Raw genomic sequence first — 24,400 nt, 5'->3', positions numbered from 1 at the left:
TCAACAGGGATATGATTTAATTCATACCTGACTGGCCTAGCGCTTTTCCCTACTTTCTTTAATTTAAGCCTAAACTTTGCAACAAGAAGCTCATGGTCTGAGCCACAGTCAGCTCCTGGTCTTGTTTTTACTGACTGTATAGAGCTTCTCCATCTTTGGCTGTAGAGCATATAGTCAATCTGATTTCTGTGTTGACCGTCTGGTGATGTCCATGTGTAAAGCTGTCTCTTGGGTTGTTGGAAAAGAGTGTTTGCTATGACCATCGTATTCTCTTGACAAAATTCTATCAGCCTGTGCCCTGCTTCATTTTGTACTCCAAGGCCAAACTTGCCTGTTATTCCAGTTATCTTTTGGCTTCCTACTTTAGCGTTCCAATCCCCCATGATGATAAGGACATCATTTTTTGGTGTTAGTTCTATAAGGTGCTGTAGGGCTTCATAGAACCGGTCAATTTCATCCTCTTCAGCACTGGTGGTTGGGGCATAGACTTGTACTACTGTGATATTGAATGGTTTGCCTTGGATTCGAACTGAGATCATTCTGTCATTTTGAGGATTGTATCCCAGTATTGCTTTTCCTATTTTTTTATTGACTATGAAGGCTATTCCATTTCTTCTGAGGGATTCTTGCCCGCAGTAGTATACCTGATGGTTATCTGAATTAAATTCACCCATTCCTGTCCATTTTAGTTCGCTGATACCTAAGATGTCAATGTTTAGTCTTGTCATCTCTTGTTTGACCACGTCCAGCTTTCCTTGATTCATGGATCTTACATTCCAGGTTCCTATGGAGAAAAAATCTTTACAGCATCGGACTTTCCTTTCACCACCAGACACATCCACAGCTGAGCGTCCTTTCGGCTTTGGCCCAGTCGCTTCATTCTTTCTGGCGCTACTAGTACTAGCCCTCTGCTCTTCCCCAGTAGCATATTGGACGCCTTCCGACCTGAGGGGCTCATCTTCCAGTGTCATATCGTTTTGCCTTTTGGTACTGTCCATAGGGTTTTCATGGCAAAGATACTGGAGTGGGTTGCCATTTCCTTCTCCAGTGGATCACGTTTTGTCAGAACTCTCTGCTATGACCTTTCCGTCTTGGGTGGCCCTGCACGGCATAGCTCATAGCTTCATTGAATTACGCAAGCCCCTTCGCCACGACAAGGCAGTAATCCATGAAGGGGATATATATATATATATATATATATATATATATATATATATATATATATATATATATGTATGTATGTATGTATGTATGTATGTATGTATGTATGTATGTACGTATGTATGTATATATGTATATATGTATATATATGTATATATATGTATATATACACATACACATACACATACGCACACACATACACACACACACACACACACACACACACACACACACACATATATATATATATATATATATATATGTATGTATGTATCAACAGAGAATGAGGTGGCTGGATGGAGTCACTGAAGCAGTAGGCGTGAGCTTAAATGGACTCCAGAAGATGGTAGGGGACAGGAAGGCCTGGAGGAACATTGTCCATAGGGTCGCGATGGGTCGGACACGACTTCGCAACTAACAACAACAACATATATGTGTGTATATATATATATATATATATATATATATATATATATATATATATATATGTATATATGTATATATATATATATATATATATATATATATATATATATATATATATATATATATATATATATATATATATATGTGTGTGTGTGTGTGTGTGTGTGTGTGTGTGTGTGTGTGTGTGTGTGTATGTATGTATGTATGTATGTATGTATATATATATATATATATATATATATATATATATATATATATGTATATGTATATATACACATACATATACACATACACATACGCACACACACACACACACACACACACACACATATATATATATATATGTAGATCTTTGGTCAGTCGGGTTTTTCCCCACGTAGAATTGAAGGTATAAGAGCAATGTTTCGACGAAATCTCATCCGTCATTCTCAGGCTGGTGACGGATGAGATTTCGTCCAAACGTTGCTCTTATTCTATCATTCTCAAAGTGATTCAGGCCTGGCTGTTTTACAGTGGAAATCATCTCAGATTCAGGCAGGCAGAGAATGACCCCACCTCTTGAGTCACTTCAATGCTTGGCCAACCTTGTGCACATCTATGATATGTACTCATAGATATGTATGGCAAGGCATAGAGAGATCCGATTAAGAAATATAGGCTTGCAGTATTTTTAAGTACCAGGCTGTTCTTTCCATCAACACGCAAGCCAAGAGGATCAGTAGTTCTTGGGCATGGGGTGTGTGTGTGTGTGAGTGGGTGGTTGAAAGAACTCTAAACTTTCATAGCAAGAATGATTGAGTAAAGGAGGCGAAAAGTGCGATAAAAAAGATAAGATAAGCATAACTTTCCCCAGGAGTTTCCTTGAAATGGAGAGGAATTGCACAGAGCAGGATCATTTTAAAATAGGTTTATTAGTTTTGGAAAATTTAAGACATCTCTTTCAGGCTCACATTTCCATCAGTTCCTCATTGTGGAAGGCAGGTAATGTCAGAATTCCTTTTCCTTCTATTTTAGATAACCTCCTAACCTCAACATTCTTCTCTGTCTCAAGCAAACATGACTTCTAGAGGCACGACTATTTAACCCACTAATTCAGGACCAGGTCTTGTTGCTTAACCGAAGGAGGCCAATATTGCAGAATAGCCCACATATTCACCTCGGGGAGTGACCATTGTTGTGCTATTCATCTAAAAAAAAAAAGGAGTTACAATTTTTTTTTACAGAGTTCCCTCAGCTCAGTGAAGAACCTTTGAACTTATCAGCACTTATTTTAGTAGCACTGGGCCATTGACTTCTAGGTCTATTGAGATTTTAGTCCTGGATTTTCTCTTAGCATCTCACAGGCTACAAGCCGGAGGAAATGGCAGTCTTCAGCTGTTTTTACAACCACCTCTTTCTTTAGCTACCTTTGTAGCCTGCTTCCTACTCTATTCCTATCTCGTCTTGGTAGATATTTTTAGTCCTTCCTAGACATGATCAGGCTACTGCTCAAATCCCAATCTCTCTTCTGAGATCAATCAGAATAGAGCTGGAAGGGACCTTGGAGGTCTTCTAGTCCAACCCCGTGCTTAGACAGGAGACCTTATATCAGTTCAGACAGGTGGATGTCCAGTCTTTTCTTAAAAACCTCCAGTGATGAAGCATCTACACCTACCAGAGATATTGCATCACCTCACCCAGTTTTCTCAATATCCAATAAAATCACTTTGGCTGTAAGGCGGCTCAGCTATGCAATTTCTAGTAGTCTGAATCATCATAAGACAACTTTTTACATTTTCTTTTATCAACATTGTCACTCTCTCATGTTGTTGTTGTTAGCTGCGAAGTCGTGTCCGACCCATCGTGACCCTATGGACAACGTTCCTCCAGGCTTTCCTGTCCTCTACCATCTTCTGGAGTCCATTTAAGCTCATGCCTACTGCTTCAGTGACTCCATCCAGCCACCTCATTCTCTGTCTTCTATTGCCCTCGATCTTTCCCAGCATTAGGCTCTTCTCCAGTGAGTCCTTCCTTCTCATTAGGTGGCCAAAGTATTTGAGTTTTAGCTTCTCTCATGTTACATTTCCATTTTGTGCATGCAATAAAAGCTCCCATAACTTTGTAGCCTTTTATTAAGAAAAAAGCTGTGCTGGTTAACAATGCCATATTGACAGTTCCATGTGTCTCTGATTTACAGCTATTGCTTGAGCAAGGTAATGCGGCTTCATGCACAGCAAATGGACTCACATTTGTGAGCAATTTTTCCTGAATTTTGAAACATTTCAGCCAACATCTGCTTTCCCTCACCATCACTCTACATCGTTCTGCTTCTCCTTCTCTTCTCTATTGTGGCTCTTCCTGGGTTCTGAATCTTATAACCTTGGTGATGTGTTTCAAAGAGGGAGCCACCACGGAGAAGGCCCTTCTTAGGGGATGGGACCCACAGCATTCCTTGCCTCCCAGCTCTAGTGGGTTCAGGTAGATGTAACTGGCAGGACCCATTTGTTGCTTTAAGTTTTATTTTATGAAGAAGAGCGGAGTGAAAAAGGAAGAGGGGGAGTGAAGGGAGAAGCTGGAGCCACTTTTTAAATTGCTCGTGGACATTTCTTGCAGGAATGGTTTTCCGTCTAAAGGAAAATAAATAAAGGTTATTCTTTTTTAAATTGTATAAAATGTAACACCAATAAATTGTATAAAATGGAACACTAAGATGTGGGGCTATCTATTTCCTGCTTAGACAGAGAATTCACACATGGTAATCAACAAAGTTCTTTTGAAATGTTAAAAAGGATAGGAACATCTCAAGGTGGTGAGTAAAACAAGATAGTGTAGTGACGGATGTAAGGAAGTTGTTACAATAAGTCTTTTGGATGCAAAAGTTCAAAGAAGATCTTTTAGAAATGTAAATGACTTCAAAGACTAACTTAAGTTTCTTAGAGGGGCATGTATCGAGAAAAGAAAGTATAAATGCCTAGTTTGAAACTTGCTCAGCGCGCTCTTTGAACCCAATCCAAGTTGGGAAGGGTCTAAGAGGCCGCATTTGCAAACGCTTTCTTTCTTCTTTATTTTCTTTATTATTTTCAATTTTCTTTTCAATAAATCTTTGCCTTTGTTAACCAGACTTGTCTTCGAGTTGTGAGTATCAGATTTTGGGCTTTTAAATCTCACATGTCTTCTGAAAACCCCCAACCGGGAAGCAGAAGAAGGGAGGAAGAAAGAAAAGATAGTTCACCCAGTTTTGATTCTTGCACAGTTCATTTCTAACTTAGGGTCCCTCTCGTTACAAATATGTAATTGGTAAATGATTTAAACCAAACCAGTTCTGACTACAATTGGGGGCAAAATTTCCATGGCTACGCAAGGTGATTGTTAAGTGAGTTGCACCCGATGTTATGACCTTCTTTGTCAGAGTTGTTAAGTATTTATTTATTTATTTATTTATTTATTTATTTATTTATTTATTTATTTATTTATTTATTTATTTATTTTATTGCATTTATATACCGCCCTTTCCCTGAGGACTCAGGGCGGTTTACAGGGAGTTAAAAATCAACCATACAAAAGTTAAAACCCAATTTAAAAAAAATATTAAATCAACCCTGTACTATTAAAAACCCCAATTAAAATGAATGTCTCCTCAGCCTGGGCCCGAGAGCTCAAAGAGCCAGGTCTTCAGGCCCCGGCGGAATGATCGGAGGTCGGGAGCAGTCCTCAGCTCCACCGGCAGCTGGTTCCAGAGGGCAGGCGCCCCCACTGAGAAGGCCCTATCCCTGGGTGTCCCCCGCCGGCAATCTCTTACCGGCGGGACCCTGAGCAGACCCTCCCTGTGGGAGCGCACTGGGCGAAGGGCGTTTGATGCCGGCAGCAGGTGTTCCCTCAAATACCCCGGACCCAGGCCATGTAGGGCTTTATAGGTGATAACCAGCACCTTGAATTTCACCCGGAGGGCAACCGGAAGCCAATGCAGCTCGCAGAGTAGAGGTATTACATGGGAGTATCGGAAAACCCCCATTACAACTCGCGCGGCCGCATTCTGCACCAGTTGAAGCCTCCGAGTGGTCTTCAAGGGCAGCCCCATGTAGAGAGCGTTACAGTAGTCCAAACGGGAGGTCACAAGCGCATGAGTAACTGTGCGTAGGGTGTCTCGGTCCAGATAGGGACGCAACTGGCGCACCAGGCGAACCTGTGCAAAAGCCCCCCTGGTCACGGCTCCTATGTGATCTTCAAAATTGAGCCGTGAATCCAGGAGGACGCCCAAGTTGCGAGCCCTATCAATGGGGGGTAATACCTCACCCCCCATCGTTAGAGGTGGAATAACCTGGTTAACCCGAGATGCCGATATGCACAGCCACTCAGTCTTGGCGGGATTGAGACGAAGCCTGTTTCTCCCCATCCAGACCTGGACCGCCTCCAGGCACCAGGACATCACGGAGAGGGCATCACTGGGTTGGTTCGGGGTGGAAAGAAAAAGTTGGGTATCATCAGCGTACTGGTGATACCCCACCCCGAAGCCACGAATGATCTCACCCAGCGGCTTCATATAGATGTTGAACAGGAGAGGCGAGAGAACCAACCCCTGAGGGACTCCACAAATGAGAGGCCTCGGGGCGGATCTCTGCCCTCCCGTCAACACCGACTGCGAGCGGCCCTGGAGGTAGGAGGAGAACCACCGTAAAACGGTGCCTCCCACTCCCAACCCCCTGAGACGCCGCAGCAGGATACCATGGTCGATGGTATCGAAAGCCGCTGAGAGATCTAATAGGACCAGGACAGAGGAGCAACCCCTGTCCCTTGCCCTCCAGAGATCATTCACCAGTGCGACCAATGCCGTCTCCGTGCTGTGTCCGGGCCTGAAACCCGATTGGTACGGGTCCAGATAATCAGTTTCCTCCAGGAACAGAGGGAGCTGATGCGCCACCACACTCTCAACAACCTTCGCCAGAAAGCGAAGGTTGGAGACTGGACGGTAGTTGTCTAAAGCAGCCGGGTCCAAAGCAGGCTTCTTGAGAAGGGGTCTCACCACCGCCTCCTTCAAGGCGGCAGGGAAGACACCCTCCTTCAAAGAAGCAGTTATTACTGCATGGAACCAGCCTCGTGTTCCCTCCCGAGCCGCATAAGCTAGCCAGGAGGGGCACGGATCCAACAAACAGGTGGTGGTGCTCAGTCTCCCCATGATCCTGTCCACATCATCAGGGGAAACAGGGTCGAACTCAGTTCTGATAACGTGCTCAAGACCGCCTGATTCCTCCACATCAGACTCTGCCCAGTCAGAGTCCAGGCCGGTCCGGATCCGAGCGATTTTGTCCGCCAGATGATGACTAAACTCCTCGGCTCGTCCCTGCAAGGGATCCTCTCCCACCTCCTGGTTAAGGAGGGAGCGAGTCACCCTAAACAGGGCGGCCGGGCGATTATCTGCGGATGCGATAAGGGCGGCAAAGTAGTTAGACTTCGCCGTCCTTATCACCGTAAGATAAGACCTTATAAAGGTTCTTAACTGCAATCGGTCGGATTCGGATCGGCTGGATCTCCAACCGCTCTCTAGACCTCGTCTCCGACGCTTCATCTCCCGGAGCTCCACAGAGAACCATTGGGCCCAACGGGATCTGCGCCGGGTCAGAGGTCGCGTGGGTACAACGCAGTCGAGTGCCCTGGTGGCAGCCGTTTCCCAGGCCTCCACCAGAGCATTGACTGGGCTGTGGGTAAGGGTGATAGGTATAGGCCCAAGCGCCCTCTGGAACCGATCCGGGTCCATTAGGCGCCTGGGGCGGAACCACCTGGTCGGTTCCGCCGCCCAGTGGTGGGGGGTGGCATGACAGAAAACCAGCCTCAGGAGGTGGTGATCTGACCATGACAGAGGGGTGATGGACGGGGAGCCCCCTCCCAGATCATCCAACCACTGTCCAGACAGGAATACCAGGTCGAGAGTATGATCCCCCACATGAGTCGGGCCCTCAATAACCTGGGTCAGGCCCATGGCTGTCATGGAAGCCATGAACTCCCGAGCTAACTCCGACGACCCTCCCAGTGACGGCAGGTTGAAGTCACCCAGGATTATAAGCCTGGGGAACTCCACCGCCAACCCTGAGAGGGTGTCGAGCAGCTCAGGCAGGGCTGTTGCCACACAGCTGGGCGCCAGGTATGTAAGCAACAAACCCAACTGAACCCGAGAACCACATCTCAAGAGGAGGGATTCACTCCCGGCCATCTGGACAATGGTGGCCTCCCGGGGACACAAAGTCTCCCGAATAACCACTGCCACCCCACCACCCCTGCCCTGAGCCCGTGGCTGGTGCAGCACCCGGAAACCTGGCGGGCATAACTCGGTGAGAGGCACCCCTCCCTCCGAACCCAACCAAGTTTCCGTGATGCACGCTAGATCCGCACCTTCCTCCTCGATCAGATCATGGATGAGGGGAGCTTTGTTAACTACAGATCTAGCGTTAAAATAGACCAACCTGAGCTCAGGGGCCTGATCACCCTCATCCCCGGGTAAGAGGGTGCTAACCGGAGGGTCGGAGCGCGCCACCGCTCGGAGATAGCGGGGGCGCGATCCCAGGTGTTGATATGGCCCTCCGCGCAAACACCTGCTGCCATTCCCTATCGCCGTGGGGATTTGAAGCCCCACCCCCACATTCCCAGAACCAGCAGCCACCTCCCCCGACCCCGTCCCGTCAGGACCTCTAACAGGTCCAGACTGAGTGCCGGTTAAAGATTCCCTCCCTCCCCTCCCCTCCCTCCCCCTCCCTAACCTTTTAAAATAACCGGCTAAAAATTTTATCAGGGGCCTCTTAACACGTCTCCACTCGAGGCCCCTAGTTAAGCCCAGCCACCTCTCGGAACCCCAGCAGTTGGGTCCGTCATCAAGGGGAATGTTAGAAAAGAAGGCTGGCCGTATCCAGGAGGGAGAAACCCCTCTGAGGGCGCACAAGTCCGATCCAGAGTATTGTACGCGAGCCATGAGATGGAACTGTCCATATGAGCCATTGTTCACAAATGGGGTCAGAAGTTATTAAGCTGATGAGATGTTAGTTCAGATGTAAAAAACAATAAGTCCGGAACGTGTCTTCATCCAGCAGTCTGCCAATCCGGCTCTGCTCTCACCTGAGCCGGTCCAGACAAGAGCCCATGGCTGTCCTCTCACCTAGCCATGAAATCCAGCCTGGGATGGATAAGGGCAGCGTTGCTGGGGAAGCAAAAGTCCACCTTGCTAGTCTCTCACACCAGCAGGGGATTAATAGCCAGTCCAGAGCCGCCCTCTCACCACGGCCTGTCCTAGACTCCTTCCGGAACATCATAGGGAGGTCACGGGAACAGGAGAAAAAATGTCCCGAATCCTGTTCCAGCATCCAGTCCATCTTAGAAAGTAGCAAGCAGACCATCCAGCACACTAAATCCATTTCTAGGGCTGCAGGGAGCTCAGTTATAAATGTCAAATGCTCAGATTCAAGCAGCCAAATCTCCATCGTCCTCTGAGAAAAAGGAGACAGAAAAGTCTCCCCCATAGCCTCCACGCCGAGACGGGAATCCGCAGCCATTTTATAAGCGGAAAGGCCAGGAGCAACAGACAGGAACAGAGAGATCCACATGGCTGCAGACGGCGCCCTCCAACCGAGTTCAGGCGCCTGATGATCCATCCAGAGGTCCGCAGCAGGATCCTAGGCTGCCGAAGTCATCTCAGTCTGAGAAAGCTTCCCCAACGCCCGAGGAAGGGAGAGCGAGCAATCAGTTCTAGCCAGCACAGCGCCTGACAGCTGATCCAGAGCACCAGCTGATCGGCGGCAAGCTACAGGCCGCCCGGCCGCTGCCGCTGCCGCTGCCGCTTCTACTTCTCTGGGGGGGGGGAAAGGCTCCACACCGCGAAACGGTGCTAGCCTGTTGTTCCTACACCCCCCCTCCGAATATGCCCTTCGGCTGGGCTTTCGTGAACCTCACCAGTCCCCCATTGTGTAGGCTCACCGCAGAGCTCAACGAACGCTGCCCGTGGTCGCCGCCATCTTGGGCAAAAAAAAAAAAACACGTAAATCACTGCAATTGTTTAAGGGCATCATACAGTCATTAAATGATTCCAGCTTCCTCCATAAACGTGGCTTGCCAGATGCCTGTTGGGAAGGTCACAAATGGTGATCACATGACCCTGGAATCCTGCAAATATCACGAATACATGTTAGTTGCCAAGGGCCCACATTTTGATCCTGGTGCAACAGTCTTAAGCATGAAGACACATCATAAGTCACTTTTGTCAGTGTCACTGTAACTTCAAACAGATACTAAACAAATGTGTCAAGGACTACTTGTATGTATGTTATTTTAGCATATATTGCAGTTTGGAGAAAAACTTGCTGTTGAAGTCCGTCAGAGAGCATTCCTTGGAGTGAAATGCCATCTTAATTCCAGAGATTTTATGCTAAAGGAATGGAGGAAACCCGTGAGCAAGTCTGGATCAAGGTTCTGGCTCAGGGGAAGGCAGGAGGGACAGAACAAACAATTTAGACAATTCATATTTATGTAATACAAGCCTCTTGCCTGTTCAATATTAGCTTTGTTTTGTGGAGATGGTTGGACTGTGCCCTGGGAGTGGGAAGAACAGCAAAAGTAATAAAGCACGGAGAGAAGACAATCAGTATCCCCCTTTCTTTTGTTTGGGGGATTTGAAATAGTTTGTCTAATGCCATCTTTATATCATCCCTTCTTGGCAAAGAAGATAAAAGTCGTTGCAATGCTATAAGTTTTGATTCACTTCAATCACCCTGGCCAATCTCCAGCTTTGTCTTTTGAATGATAGCTCATTTCATTCTGGTTTTAATCCACCCTGGTTTTTTCAACCAGAAGAGGCGGCATTTGATCTCAGGGGGAATCAGTTAACAGCATGAAAGAAGCAAAATGATTTTAAGGGCCTTTAAATGTATTTATTAAAAAAAAAACAAATGCCCTTGAAATCAGTAGAACTCAACATCTGATGAGGCACAATTGAGAGCAGGTGGTATGAAACTGGTATGGTTTAGATATAACTTTTAACTGGTAGGAAATACACTCTTTTTCTTTTCTTTACCTTAGAAATTAGCATGACACAAAAAATGAAGCTAAAGAAGGAGACAAATAGAATGGCAAACTCGAGCAAAAGGGCAAATTCAAACAAACCTTTGGGTTTCATTTTATTTTATTTACTTGTCTCTGTTTATTGATTTGTACTGTTTGGACTTTTGGCAAAAGCATGTGTGTGGGTGGGTGAGAGTCTGTAGAAACTACATCCATGACTCATGAAACATAACAAGCTGTTGGCTTATATAGACAACTGCTGACTGATAGACACATCTTTTTCTCTCAAGGAGTCCATTAATATACAGATATCTGAACTCTGTTCAGGCATTCGCCTAAACGCTCAGGATCTTAAGAACATTTGCCATATAAGTCTATGCCCACTGGCTCAAGCATCCTATATTTATATATCAAGCTTGCTGTTGATCTTCCTGACCTTTTCATTGGGCCAGGAAGGCAGCTGCACCTAACACTGGACAAAGCTCCTATAAAGCAGGATTCCAAATCATGGAGAGAGCTGTATTTACAATCAAGCAACTATAGCTTCTTTTCAGATCTCCTAAGTGATCTCTGTCAATCCCCAAGGGCTGATGGAACTATCCACTGCTGTTCTCATTCTTGTCACTCTGTTGTAGTGGTTAAGACACTATGCTAGAAGCCAGGAGACTCTGAGTTCTAGTCCTGCCTTAGGCACAAAGTCAGCTAGTGACCTTGAGCCAATCACCCTTTCTCAACCCTGAGAAGCAGGCAAGGGAGAACTACTTCTTAAATCTTCCCAAGAAAACTGCAGGGACTAGTCCAAGCAATCACCAGAAATCAACACTGACTTGAAAGCCAACAAAACAAACGCATTATTTGTATTTATTAAATTATTTTTCTATAAGAAATAATGGGGGGTGGGGTGATGAACAAGTTGAAACTTTATGACAGGGTCAATGGCTGAAAAGTTTTGGGACCCTTGTCCTAGTCCAGAGGTCTTCAAACTTGGCCCTTTTAGGATTTGTGGACTTCAACTCCCAGAATTCCTCAGCCAGGCACGCTGGCTGAGGAATTCTGGGAGTTGAAGTCCACAAGTCCTAAAAGGGCCAAGTGTGAAGACTCCTGGACTAATCAAATGCACCACATTTATTGAAAACAAAAGATAGGTAGGGCACACAGAAGATGCAGATATAGGAAACATAACCAGCATGCATATAGCATCATGGCAATGGGTATTCAAGAAAATGCCTGATTAGATTTTGTTTATATCTTCATAAAGTCTATTCTGAATCTCTGTCAACATGCTATATGACCTTTTTGTTAATGTAGGATGCCAGGGACTGAACCTTGGGCTTTCTCCATGTGTAACATATAAAGAGCTAAGCTCCTTCCACCCCAGCATTGTTCATTGCTTTGGCACATTGTTTTCCTTTTTGAAACCCAATGGCTTTCTTCCAGTTATGAGGAAAATAATGGGGTTAAGGTTGAAATTTGCCCCAGTATTTGGAGAAGACAAATGTCTGCACGTTGCTGTACTCCTAAGTGAATTCTATACATATTTCTATACACAAACATAACTATGTAATGTTGCACTAATACATTATTGGTGAATTATCTCGAGCGTTATATGACATTTTAGGTGCAAATGTTTCAAGCTAAAAACTTATCAGAAGGTAAGTGTTGTCAGTTTGCTACTATCACATAGCCTAAAAACATATCCAGATGTTCTAAAAACTCAGCCTATGGTGATAGTGATAGTAGGGAGCTCTTTTCATAGTGTTCAATCAACAAAAAAAATATCCACATCTCCACAGTACCATTTGTTGAATCCGTTATCATCAAGGTAGCTAACATCCTTGAATGCTGGCATTTAGTCTGCTTTTAATTAAATTTTCAAGGTTACATTTCAGAGGAGGCAACTCATTTACAACAAGCAGAACTGTGATGTTGTTGTCCTCTACTCATTCTTCCCCCTTTTCCTTTCTGTTACTAGTGTAATACTTTTATTAGTTGCTTCCACTTTAGTGCAAGTAATAGTGATAACTTTAAAACAAGTCATTTGATCTCCCCACTCTTGAAATCTGATTCAAGTGTTTTGTGACAATGTCAGGGAGGGACAACAAAGGATGTGCCTTGCTATTTGACGCACCATAAATAAAGGCAGAACCTCACCATTTTGATTTCCAGACCGCCCAGGCAGATCATATCACCAGGTTTCCCTGGCAGAGAATATGGGGATGATGACAGAACCCTTGAATTTTTGTTAGACCAACAAAAATTGCTGATGGACATTGTCCCTGCTTCTGAGATAGTACAGTAGCAATGGAGGAGGTCATTTCAGAAGACTATATTATAAGTGGAATAAATTTATTTGCATGATACACTACTGAAAATTCCAGCAATTTTCATGAATAGCATAACAGGCCTTTCCAAGAATAACCCTTTTTATGATTGACCTGCTAAGGAGTTGCAGTGGTTGCTAAATTCAAAATATGGAAAGGGCCTTGGGAACAACAGGGAGTGGGAATGACTTGCAGGCATTTGGCCAAACACCTGGAAGATTCCCCTTTCCTCCCTAGGTGACTGGCTCAGTTGCAGAGGCAGTGTCTGCTGGTCAAATTTTAGCCAGGAGGGCTGAAATCCAACAGGTTGTTCTTCCTGAGATGAGTCAGAGACAGAACACAAACAAAAGAGGTGGCAGGAGGTGGCATGAGCTAGTTAAGGGTGTGTAAATGTTGTCTTATCCATCCGCGCAGCCATATATTGTATCTACTTAGCAAACACTGAGGGAGTGGATACTTCCTTGATTTTTGGAGCATGATTTCCTTGCCTTCCATTTCTTTTCACAATTTACATCTGTCTCTTACAATCCAAGTTCAAGGGCAGATTTAGTTCCTTTTAGAACAAAAAGAAAATCTTAATAGCAAAACAGCATCTATCACCATAACAAATGAAGCCAATGGAGGGAGTGTTTGTGTTGCAAGGCTCCTGGGAAAATGAAATGCATTTCTATGGACTACTTGCACAAAAAAACATTTAATCCCCGAGCAGTGAGTGTCAGTGAGCAGCAGCTAGGAGGATACTTCTCTGTCAATTTTGCACTGAGGGCAGCTTGATTTCCAAGGGAGAAGTATTAAATCTTTCCAGAGAATTGAATTTCAGCCATGTCTAAAAAAGGCAAGTTGGTATCTCATTTGGCTGGGTCTAAATCTGTTTTCCTACTTTTCGTGACGTGAGCCAGTTTGAATCAAATCTTCCCAGCTCCTTTATGGATGACAGGGTAGATGGTATTGTAACCACATACCCAACCTCATCAATTATCTATGCTACCCAGTTTTGAGGACATTGATTTGCAAAAGCCTTTCAGGAATTCAAGCAAGTTTTACCCAGCTATTCTTTGAGATGCCAGAAGTGAAAGTCAAGTCCTTCTGCATGCAAGCATTGCTACAATTAGTTATAGTCCTTCCTTGTAGTCCTTTTGTTTCTTGATCACACTATGGTGTGTCTGACTGTTAAAGAAAAATCATGTTGGAAGAAGATTTTAGCACACAAGGATGGCTCATAGACGTGTCTACCTCTACTGTATGAAAAGTGGAGACTTTACTCCTCATTGACTGTTCTATTGTTGTGAGCAAGGCTGAGGATGTTTTCAAGAAACATATTGAGCTGAATGGTTTTGCCCCTCAAAAAAGTTGTCTATCAAACAAAGGAAAAGCAATTTGTTTTTTTTAAAGGTAAGCATGCCTACATCCAAGAAACTAGTTTTACGCAAGTTATCTCTGCAGTTAAACATAGGTTCAATTGCTTCATTTATTTATTGCATTTATAGCTGGCTTTTTCTTCAAGATCTCAAGGCAGCATTGGTGTTTTCTCATCCAGCTTTATTCCCATAAAATGTTGGGAGATAGATAAGACTGTGAAATAGTGATTACCCATATTCACCAGTGTCTTCTGGCAGAATAAGATTTGAGTATGAATTTAGTTAATTTCTATTACAGCACTGCATTTCAACCTCATTTCAACCCCGAGCTACAAATATTCTCCTTTATCGATTAGGGCACTTCAAGCTGACATTTCATGGGTTTAGTAAAAAAGTTTTTTTTAAAAAAATTCTATTAATATGTATATCACTTTTTGGTTTAGAATTGGGTTTTGTATTAATGTATTTGATGAATTTTAAGTATATTCAGTGGTAATTTCATAATGTTCTGCAAATAATTATAACATCTGGGAACTTGCAGAAAGAGTTTGTTCAACTGCCCTATAAGAAAGTATCAATTTGTCTTTAACCTTAAGAGCTTTGAGCCCAGAGATGCATTTTTTTTTAAACACCAGGGGCTAACTGCCAACACAGATAATTGAAACATAATAAATCTAATGGCTTTTGTATATTATATGCTCACGGACATGCAGCAAAAAAAAATACATTGCTTAGACTAGAAGTGCAATTAAACAACTGGGTTTCAAACAGTAGAGAAACCAGGTTGCCTAGATGGCAAAGATGAAAGAAGGAGAAATTGGAGATGTAGAATATTCTTCTAGAGTTAAAGGTGAAATCCGAAAAAGAAACAAAAGGGAAGGTGAAAGCAAAAAAAAAAAAAAATTGAATGGAGGAGTCAGAGATATGTACATACATACATATTCATTTCGTTATAAGAGTTGTATTTAATTGTGCATTATTGAATGTTATTTAAGGATTGTTTACAATAATTGCCAACTTAGAAAAGGGTTAAATGTAGCAAAACCAAGAGAAAGTGCCAAGAATAGTTTCCACCTGTCCCCAATTACAATAACAACGGCACCACACAACCTACCCTTACAGGGGGAAAAATAGCCTTGGATTTAATTCAAGAGGTTTGATTCTGTGTTTTCTGAACAAGTATTAAATTTCTATTACCGGTAGTACAATAGCACTATTGCATGGAACAATACCTTTCAACCAGAAATTGAGGCCACTCCAATGAAAATAAGAGCTAATATAACAACACTCCTTTTTCTATCTCTGGGATAATGTGAGAAACCAGACTGCTGGGGAGGTTTTTATCCTTCACCTCTTCCTTATGCTGGTATCAGCTTGGGATATAAAAAAAGTCAGACACAAGCAAGTGAATTTTCAAAGTCTATTAAAGGGAACTGCAACTTATCCCAAATAGCAGCATTGTATGGAATTTAGCATGCCCACTTTTCTTACTCTGTAAGACAACTGTCTCAGAAGAGAAAATGTATAAAGATTTTTTTCATATATAGATAGATGTAATTTGTGTGTGTTTGTGTGTGCCTTTGAGTCAGTTTTTGATCTCTGGTCACTACCTAGACTACTCCATGTAGTTTTCTTGGCAAGATTTCAGGAGTGGTTAACTGGCCATTGGCTGCTACCTAGGGCTGAGACTGAGAGAGAGTAGCCCAAGGTCACCCAGATGGATTTGTGCCTAATGTAGGACTAGAACTCATGGTCTTCCAATTTCTAGACTGTTGTCTTAACCACTTCACCAAACTAGCTCTCATATAGAATATACATCTATATAAACAGATAGATGGGAAGCTTACATGAAAAAAATCTATCCATGTATATTTAGCCTCTCCCTAACCTCATGCTAGAGAGCATTGCGAACAAAAACAAATGTAGCTTTTCCACATATTTTTAAACCAGTAAAAATAAGAACTATGGATGGATCAGAAGCTTTGTAGTGATGATCTGTATCTCCATAAGGTTAATTCTCAAGACGTCGGACTGGCAACAGCAGTAGTATAGAAATAAAATGAAGTCAGTTCATCATCATCTTTAAATGACCCATAGAGAAGCATATTTTGAAGTTTGTAAGTTTTCAGGATTTGCATTAAACTCTAAATGCATGGCCATAATTTTCATTTAAAAAAAAGATTGCTGCATTATTACTGCCATCTCACTTCCCCTTGCTTAAGATAAAATTAGCTGCTATCAATCAAAATGGCTTATCAAACCCATGTCCAATTTTATCTGAATTTCACAAATGGTAGCTTGTGACTTTGATTATGGAGGGAATAGCTTAAATCAGATGCTAAAACTGTGGCTGAGTCTGCTTCCTTGCTCTGACAGATCAAAACTCTTTTTGACTCTCTATCTGCAGAGTAGCTCATTAGCAGGAGGTTGTGAATGTTATAATCATTTCACAGGTTTACGTCTGGGCTGAAATGATTCTTTTGTTATCAGCCTATGAGGTCCAAAGTGAGAAGAATTAAGTAGGTATCAGTGACATTATATGGCTGGGCAGCCCATGTACTCAGCCAGAGTCCTCTTTCTGGTTCTTCCAGTTAGTTTTGTGGTCAGCTTCTAACTGGAACAGGGAATGTAACATCAGTACATTCATTAAATTTGAAACAATTACATATATCAGAGGTTGTGTGCTTAATTCATTAAGAATGAATGAATTAAATTGAATTCATTGTCAAAGAGACGATCTTCATCATATTTTAAACCTTTAAACCTTGATGACTCTAAGATAACCACCTCAGAGAGATCTTTTTGCTGAAGTATTTTATCCTCATGACTTGCTTTACCTAAGCTAACTCTTCTGTTTTTTTAAAAAAGGAATTTTGCAGAATATTATTTGACTCAAGTGAAATTCTGTGGTTTCAAGTGGGATTTCAGGTGGGGTGAAACTTCCTAAGGTGCAGCATGGCTTTGAACCTTAACTTCTATTCCTTCACATAGAAGCCTCAATGCAAGCTCTACCTCCTTGTCAGGTCAACTGGTCCAATCAACTTACTTCTAGGTCTATTGAGATTTTAGTCCTGGATTTTCTCTTAGCATCTCACAGGCTACAAGCTGGAGGAAATGGCAGTCTTCAGCTGTTTTTACAACCACCTCTTTCTTTAGCTACCTTTGTAGCCTGCTTCCTACTCTATTCCTATCTCATCTTGGTAGATATTTTTAGTCCTTCCTAGACATGATCAGGCTACTGCTCAAATCCCAATCTCTCTTCTGAGATCAATCAGAATAGAGCTGGAAGGGACCTTGGAGGTCTTCTAGTCCAACCCCCTGCTTAAACAGGAGACCTTATATCAGTTCAGACAACTTTTTACATTTTCTTTTATCAACATTGTCTCTCTCTCATGTTACATTTCCATTTTGTGCATGCAATAAAAGCTCCTATAACTTTGTAGCCTTTTATTAAGAAAAAAGCTGTGCTGGTTAACAATGCCATATTGACAGTTCCATGTGTCTCTGATTTACAGCTATTGTTTGAGCAAGGTAATGCGGCTTCATGCACAGCAAATGGACTCACATTTGTGAGCAATTTTTCCTGAATTTTGAAACATTTCAGCCAACATCTGCTTTTCCTCACCATCACTCTACATTGTTCTGCTTCTCCCTCTCTTCTCTACTGTATTGTAGCTCTTCCTGAGTTCTGAATCTTACAGCCTTGGTGATGCGTTTCAAAGAGGGAGCCACCACGGAGAAGGCCCTTCTTAGGACCCACAACATTCCTCACCTCCCAGCTCTAGTGGGTTCAGATAGATGTGACCGGCAGGAGCCGGCCCCTCAGATAACCTCAGATATCATGCACAGCTGCTAAGCTGAGAAATTCCACCTTGCTCTATGAAGATAAGACAATCATGGTAAGCAGTTAGAATGGTTGCATCCTGAGTCTTCCTGAGTCTTCCAGTACTTTACAAGCAGGTCTGATGAAGGCAGCTTTACTCCGCAAATACTCATGACACACTAAATATGTTACTCTTTAAGATGCCATCAGAGTTTCTGTTGCTGTTTTTTGGAGAAAAGGATTTCACTTCAGCGTTGAATTATGCCTGGAATAATACAGATGGTATAAATATTGTTTATAAGTTGCTTGTTAACATCAGAAGTTGCTTATATCCCATAAGAGGTATCATATAACCAAAAGGCAGAATTAAAGAAGGATGACAAAAATCTGGCAATAAACCACCATACAGCATTGTTTTAATTGGAAAGGCTATAGAATTTCTTTGTTGCTGTTGTTCAAGACATGAACTAGCATTAAAAAAAATCGGCATGACAAATAAATGACATCTCAGAAATACTTTGGCTCTGAAGGATCCATGCGACCGAGGCTCTTGATTTCCATAATTGCATGAGATGGAAATGAGGCAGCTAGCTCTCGGGAAATAAATTTATACAATTACCAGTCAGATTTTAAACGAAGGAAGTTAAGTCCTAGAAGACTTGATGCAAAGCCTGTTGCGGTCAATGGAAAATGAAATCACCAAGAATGCTTTCCTAAAGCATAGTTTAAGGCATAAATGTCTAAATAGTTATTTGGCCTCATGTATTTGGCCAGTCTCAAATATCCTTGTAATTAAGATACATTAGCAGGTTGGAGAGAGGAAAGGATGACCTTTTGTTCTCTGCTGAATAATTGTGACTGTCATGATTGAAGAACATCAGGAAGTAAGTTGATATCTTCCATTGCACTGACTTCTAATGGAGGATTAGATATCCAGGCTGCCTTAGTCAGTTAATTTTTGTAAAAAATTTTTTTTAAGAGAAAAGCTTACCTTGCTTAATAGAAAAAGTTCTAGTAGAAAAATCCCTGAGTTTATAACGGGTACTTGGTTATAGCTGCAACAGTAGTGATCACAGATGTAGAATATGCTGTAAGAAAAAGTGGTTAGAAGTTGCCAGAGGTGGCCATTTCTGCCTGATTAAAAAAAGAGGAACACTAACAGAAGAAAAAGGACAAAATAAGGTCCTCACTTGAATAACAGTTTTTACAGGAGACAGTTTGCGCAAAGCTGCAATTTCAGGCAATTGAGACATGCTCATAAGACAGACAAAATAATCGTGCAAAAATTTCCCTATGATGTGAGAGGCTGCATGCATCCATTAGTAATTGTCAATGACCTCATGTTATTCTTCTCAGATCTTCCATGTTGGCTCATTTTTGATCAATATAATTGGATGTTTAACAATACTTCCTTTCTGTTGATCAACATCAGGAGCATTTAGACAGATTACCTCTCTATTATCCCTCACACCCAAAAAGAAGAAATAAACTTAAGAGGGTATCCTCAGTTAATAATCTCAGCTTCTATCTGACCCAAACTATAAAAGAGGTTGAGAACTGTTTTATTTTGCTTATGGAAGATGCATGCACACATCCACGCATCACCTACTGTGAAAGATACATAAAGGGTTTCATGTCATGATGTAATTCAGTGTTCTGTGTCCAAAACAATATTAGATTTATTCCATTTGTTATAAGAAAGATATCACTACAATTCAGTTTCCTTGGCCAACCTCTTTCTCTAAGTTCCGGGCATTGATTCAATCACTTGTTGCTATGGTACTTTGAAAATATTGTCTGTTCTTAATGGTTCTGCTTGAATTAAATAAACTGTTATTTTGAAAGATTGCTGAAGAGCTTTGAAATCCCTCTAAAGACTTCTACCACTTTCAGTCTTGCTCACAGGACAGAATGGTAAATTGCTGAACATTAGGAATATTTTTGCAACAGTTTAAAGACAAATGATGTTCCCTTGCTGTAAATGTTCATCTTTGACCATAAACCAGCAAGCCTGAGACCTAGAGGCACTTCTGAAAAAGCTAATACACCCTTGTTTGAACTTGAATGCACTTTCGAACATAGTAACCCTGTTTGGCTCTTACTACCAAAATTCTATCCCCTCCCATTCCTGCTGCCACTCATCACAGATCAGGAAACTAGACTATGCCATAAATAAATTAATTTGGGATATTCTCATCTGATAGTCTCAACATACACAAGATTTGTCATGTGTGTTTGTGTGTGTGTGTGTGTGTGTGTGTGTGTGTGTGTGTGAAGTAATTTGCCCTGGGGCTACAGGAAAAGTCCACTCAACCAAAGCCAATAGTAACTAGGTAAAAAGGTAAAGTTTCCCCCGCACATGTGTGCTAGTCGTTTCCGACTCTAGGGGCCGGTGCTCATCTCCGTTTCAAAGCCGAAGAGCCAGCGCTTGTCCGAGGACGACTCCGTGGTCATGTGTCTGGCATGACTAGACGCCAAAGGCGCATGGAACGCTGTTACCTTCCCACCATAGTGGTCCCTATTTTTCTACTTGCATTTTTACGTGCTTTCGAACTGCTAGGTTGGCAGAAGCTGGGACAAGTAACAGGCGCTCACTCTGTTACACGGCACTCGGGATTTGACCCGCCAAACTGCCGACCTTCTGATCGACAAGCTCAGCATCCTAACCTACTGATAATATTCCTAACACGCAGTCCCTCTCTGAGCTTGGCTGTGATGTTTCATTATCCAATTAGGTAACATCACCAGTGCTACTGAGTGTGGGATTTGTTCCTTTTTTATGTACAGAAGCTTGTCCTGTTGGTGTGATTTTCTCCTTGTTATTTCCTTGATTAGGGTATTGTTTTCTGCTTGATTGTTTGTCTGGTGTTAATCCCTGCTTATGTACTACATTTTTCCTTCTTAGGAAAAAGCCTTGGTGGAGCAGTGGGCTAATGCCTCCTTAAGTAACACCAGCTGCCTGCAATTAGTGCAGGTTCGCATCCCACCAGGCTCAAGGTTGACTCAGCCTTCCATCCTTCCGAGGTAGGTAAAATGAGGACCCAGATTGTTGGGGACAATTAAGCTGACTTTGTAATAATGCCGCTTGGGGTGTGTGTGAAAGCCCTAATAAGCAGGCATATACATAGAATGAAGGCTACTGCTAAGCTTGTAAGCCGCCCTGAGTCTTCAGAGAAGGGCGGGATATAAATGGAATTAAAATAAAAAAAAATAAAAAATATATAGTTTCTTTGAATGGTATGTAAATGTGGTTTATCTCTATGTGTCTATTGATGGCTGATTTCTATGTCAATCAGCCAAGCAGGGCAAGCTACTAACAAGCAAGCTATTGTATATAAACATGGATCAAATGCCACACTCATTAGTACTGTTACCTAGTCGGGTTAATCAAATGTCTGCAAGCAAACAACCAAGCTATGAGAGCAACAAAGATTCCTCAGTTCAACCCTGGACTACGTATATTGGCTTCTATTGGAATTACTGGTTCTTCCAGATTTATTTCAGTACGTTGAGATTTATATCACTTCCTGAAAAAAGGAAAAAGCTGAACCTGAAACTCTACTGAATAGAGCACAGCTAGAAAAAAAAGCCAGTGGTACAATATCAAATGATAGAAGTATCACCTGTGGGTAAAGCACTGGGCATTGCTTTCTTGTTTTCTTTGATCAATGTCCTGCATGTTGATCATTCAGTAGAGTATCCCAATCCTTGAAGACATTTTGGAAGGAGCTCTTTGGCCTGGTGGGAGGAGAAAAATCAGCATCCATCTCTTTGCTTCCATGGATTTGTACTGGCTCCAGCTATGGAATATCAAAGCATAGCATTTTCAATACCATGAAAAAATAAGGTTCTGCTTACCAGCTTTTAAATGGTAGTGTCTTGAACCTGAACAAGAGCACTGCCACACCAAGACAAAACAGATACAAGTTACAAGATGTAATTTGTTTTAATCTACAAAACATTTAAACATAGCTTTATATTTGGATACAAACATGACAGGATATTAAGAGTGCTGGTCTCCACTTTGATACAGGCTTCAGTTAATTTCAGTATTTACAAAAACACTGAAGTGCTATCCTAGTTTTATTAAACAACTGTAAGTTAGGCTTTCGGAGAGCAATAGGTGTAAGCGGATATTCATTCTAACTGAGGGCCATATCTTAAAAAATTAGAATACTATTTATCATTCAGTAATTGCTTCTCATATTCAAATAGTTGACGAGAGTATTTATAAGCTCCATTTTTCAGTGTTTACAAATTAGGAAGAAATATGTGGAGATGGAAATATAGCAAGAATTTGCATCTCATTTGGACATGATTGATACAAAAATAATTATTAGATAAAGATGGGAAAAGAGTAATGCCATTATAATAAGAATAATTCCATCATAATAAGTTTATAAAGAAATTATTGAATACTTCAGATTTTATCTTGGCCCCATAAAGGATGAAATAAGTCTTTGTAATCCACATGTGGACCACAGCTTGCTGGCTGCAGAATAAGAGAAAGTTTTAGACATAAAATTTATATCCAAGTTTCCCTTTTCTTCAAAAAGTCTTAAAATGATATTTATGAGTCAACAGGTATAGCAAGAAGATGAAAACAGTGCCTGATTCGAAACTAATATGCTCTAAATACATATTTTTGCCAGTAGTTTTCTCCAATGACTTATTATCCCCATGAATCACAAGCTTAGTAAAGCTGGAATAGTAGCTACTGCTCAAGCATCTATTTTCTTTCTCTGCATCGTGGCAAGATAGATTATGCCTGATTACTAAATCATTCCTCTTCCTACATGGATGGGTGGCCTAGCCTTGAACGTCACAAGCAATGGAAATTCTCAAGCTCTTTTGGCAACTTGTTTCTCAGCCTGACTCTTTGTCTATCAAATTCTTATATAATGTCTAATCTATGTTTCCCCAGCTGCACTTCAAACTTATCACTGTGTTTTTCCATTTCCATTGGTCTGATGGGAATATTCGGCCTTCATCCACTATATCAGGCAATTTTTTTTAAAATGTATTTGTGTTAATCTCTTTACAGAGTGTTTTCAAGTTCACTCATAGATGTTTCATTAAAGTGCTGCTTTTTCAGAAATAACAAGCATTAGATTTTCTTTTCATTTCTTCAGGAAAGTCCAGTAATAATCTGACTGCATTGAACATCCTGAAGTTTAATTTTATAGTACCAGACCGTACCATCTCTCTCTCTCTCTCTCTCTCTCTCTCTCTCTCTCTCTCTCTCTCTCTCTCTCTCTCTCTCTCTCTCTCTCTCTCTCTCTCTCTCTCTCTCTCTCTCTCTCTCTCTCTCTCTCTCTCTCTCTCTCTCTCTCTCTCTCTCTCTCTCTCTCTCTCTCTCTCTCTGATTTCTCAATTTTGGACATGCAGGGAAGAAAATGGGTGATGATGGAGAAGAGAAGCCGAAATACAATCTTTTGATATAACTGATATTTTGTAAATATATTACCTGTTACCTGCTTGGATCAATTTATATTCTTCCCAATGATATGTAAATAGCAATATAGGAGAGCATACCAACAATAATTGCATTGTGGGTCATCTTGTTCAATGGTTGATGTTAGTCTACCGCAGCTGCAATGAATGTGCAATGGGAAGGAATAGTAGAAAAACTGGGCCCTATGTAGAAGTCTCTCAGCTGACCAATGTCTACAGACCAGACCAAACATAATGTTCTTTGATAGGATGAGAGGGTGAATCTGTGGTGGGGGGGAACATGAGTTCCTCACTTCTTTCTGGTAAGGTCAACATGCAAAGGAAGAAGCTAGGAATAATCCTACAATGGAGGTATCTTTACAGGCACAAAGGAAGCCAATCCATCAGGAAGAATTCCAGAATCAAAGAGAGCAGTGGAAAATCACTCCTGTAATGTTGTCAAGAAAACTGTTTAGCCAAATGTGGGTGCCAGATGACCAGAAGACACTTCTTAAGCTATGGAAAAAGAGCACTGAACTTTCATGAATGGATGTGGAAGTGATGATGTGGCCTGACCACAGTCTCAAGAAGTTTGGCAATTGATTTGGCCAGTAGAATGTGAAAGGGCATAAACTAAAGAAAACTTGAAACTGTCAAATTGGAACTGAAATATGCTACACTGAATCCTTTGGGACTAAATGCATTTAAGCAGGCTAGGTGAAGCTACTTTTAACGAGACTATCAAATAATATACTGTTCAGGACACAAGACTATATGAAGGAATGAAATAGAAATGATACTTTACAAAGAAATCTCTAAATTGGTGCTTGGCTATAACCCAAGAAATGAGAAGAATGTGTCTA

The sequence above is a fragment of the Vipera berus genome (assembly GCF_964194415.1).
Source record: "Vipera berus genome assembly, chromosome: 1".
Taxonomy (NCBI): Eukaryota; Metazoa; Chordata; class Lepidosauria; order Squamata; family Viperidae; genus Vipera; species Vipera berus.
This window is presented reverse-complemented; position numbering follows the sequence as displayed.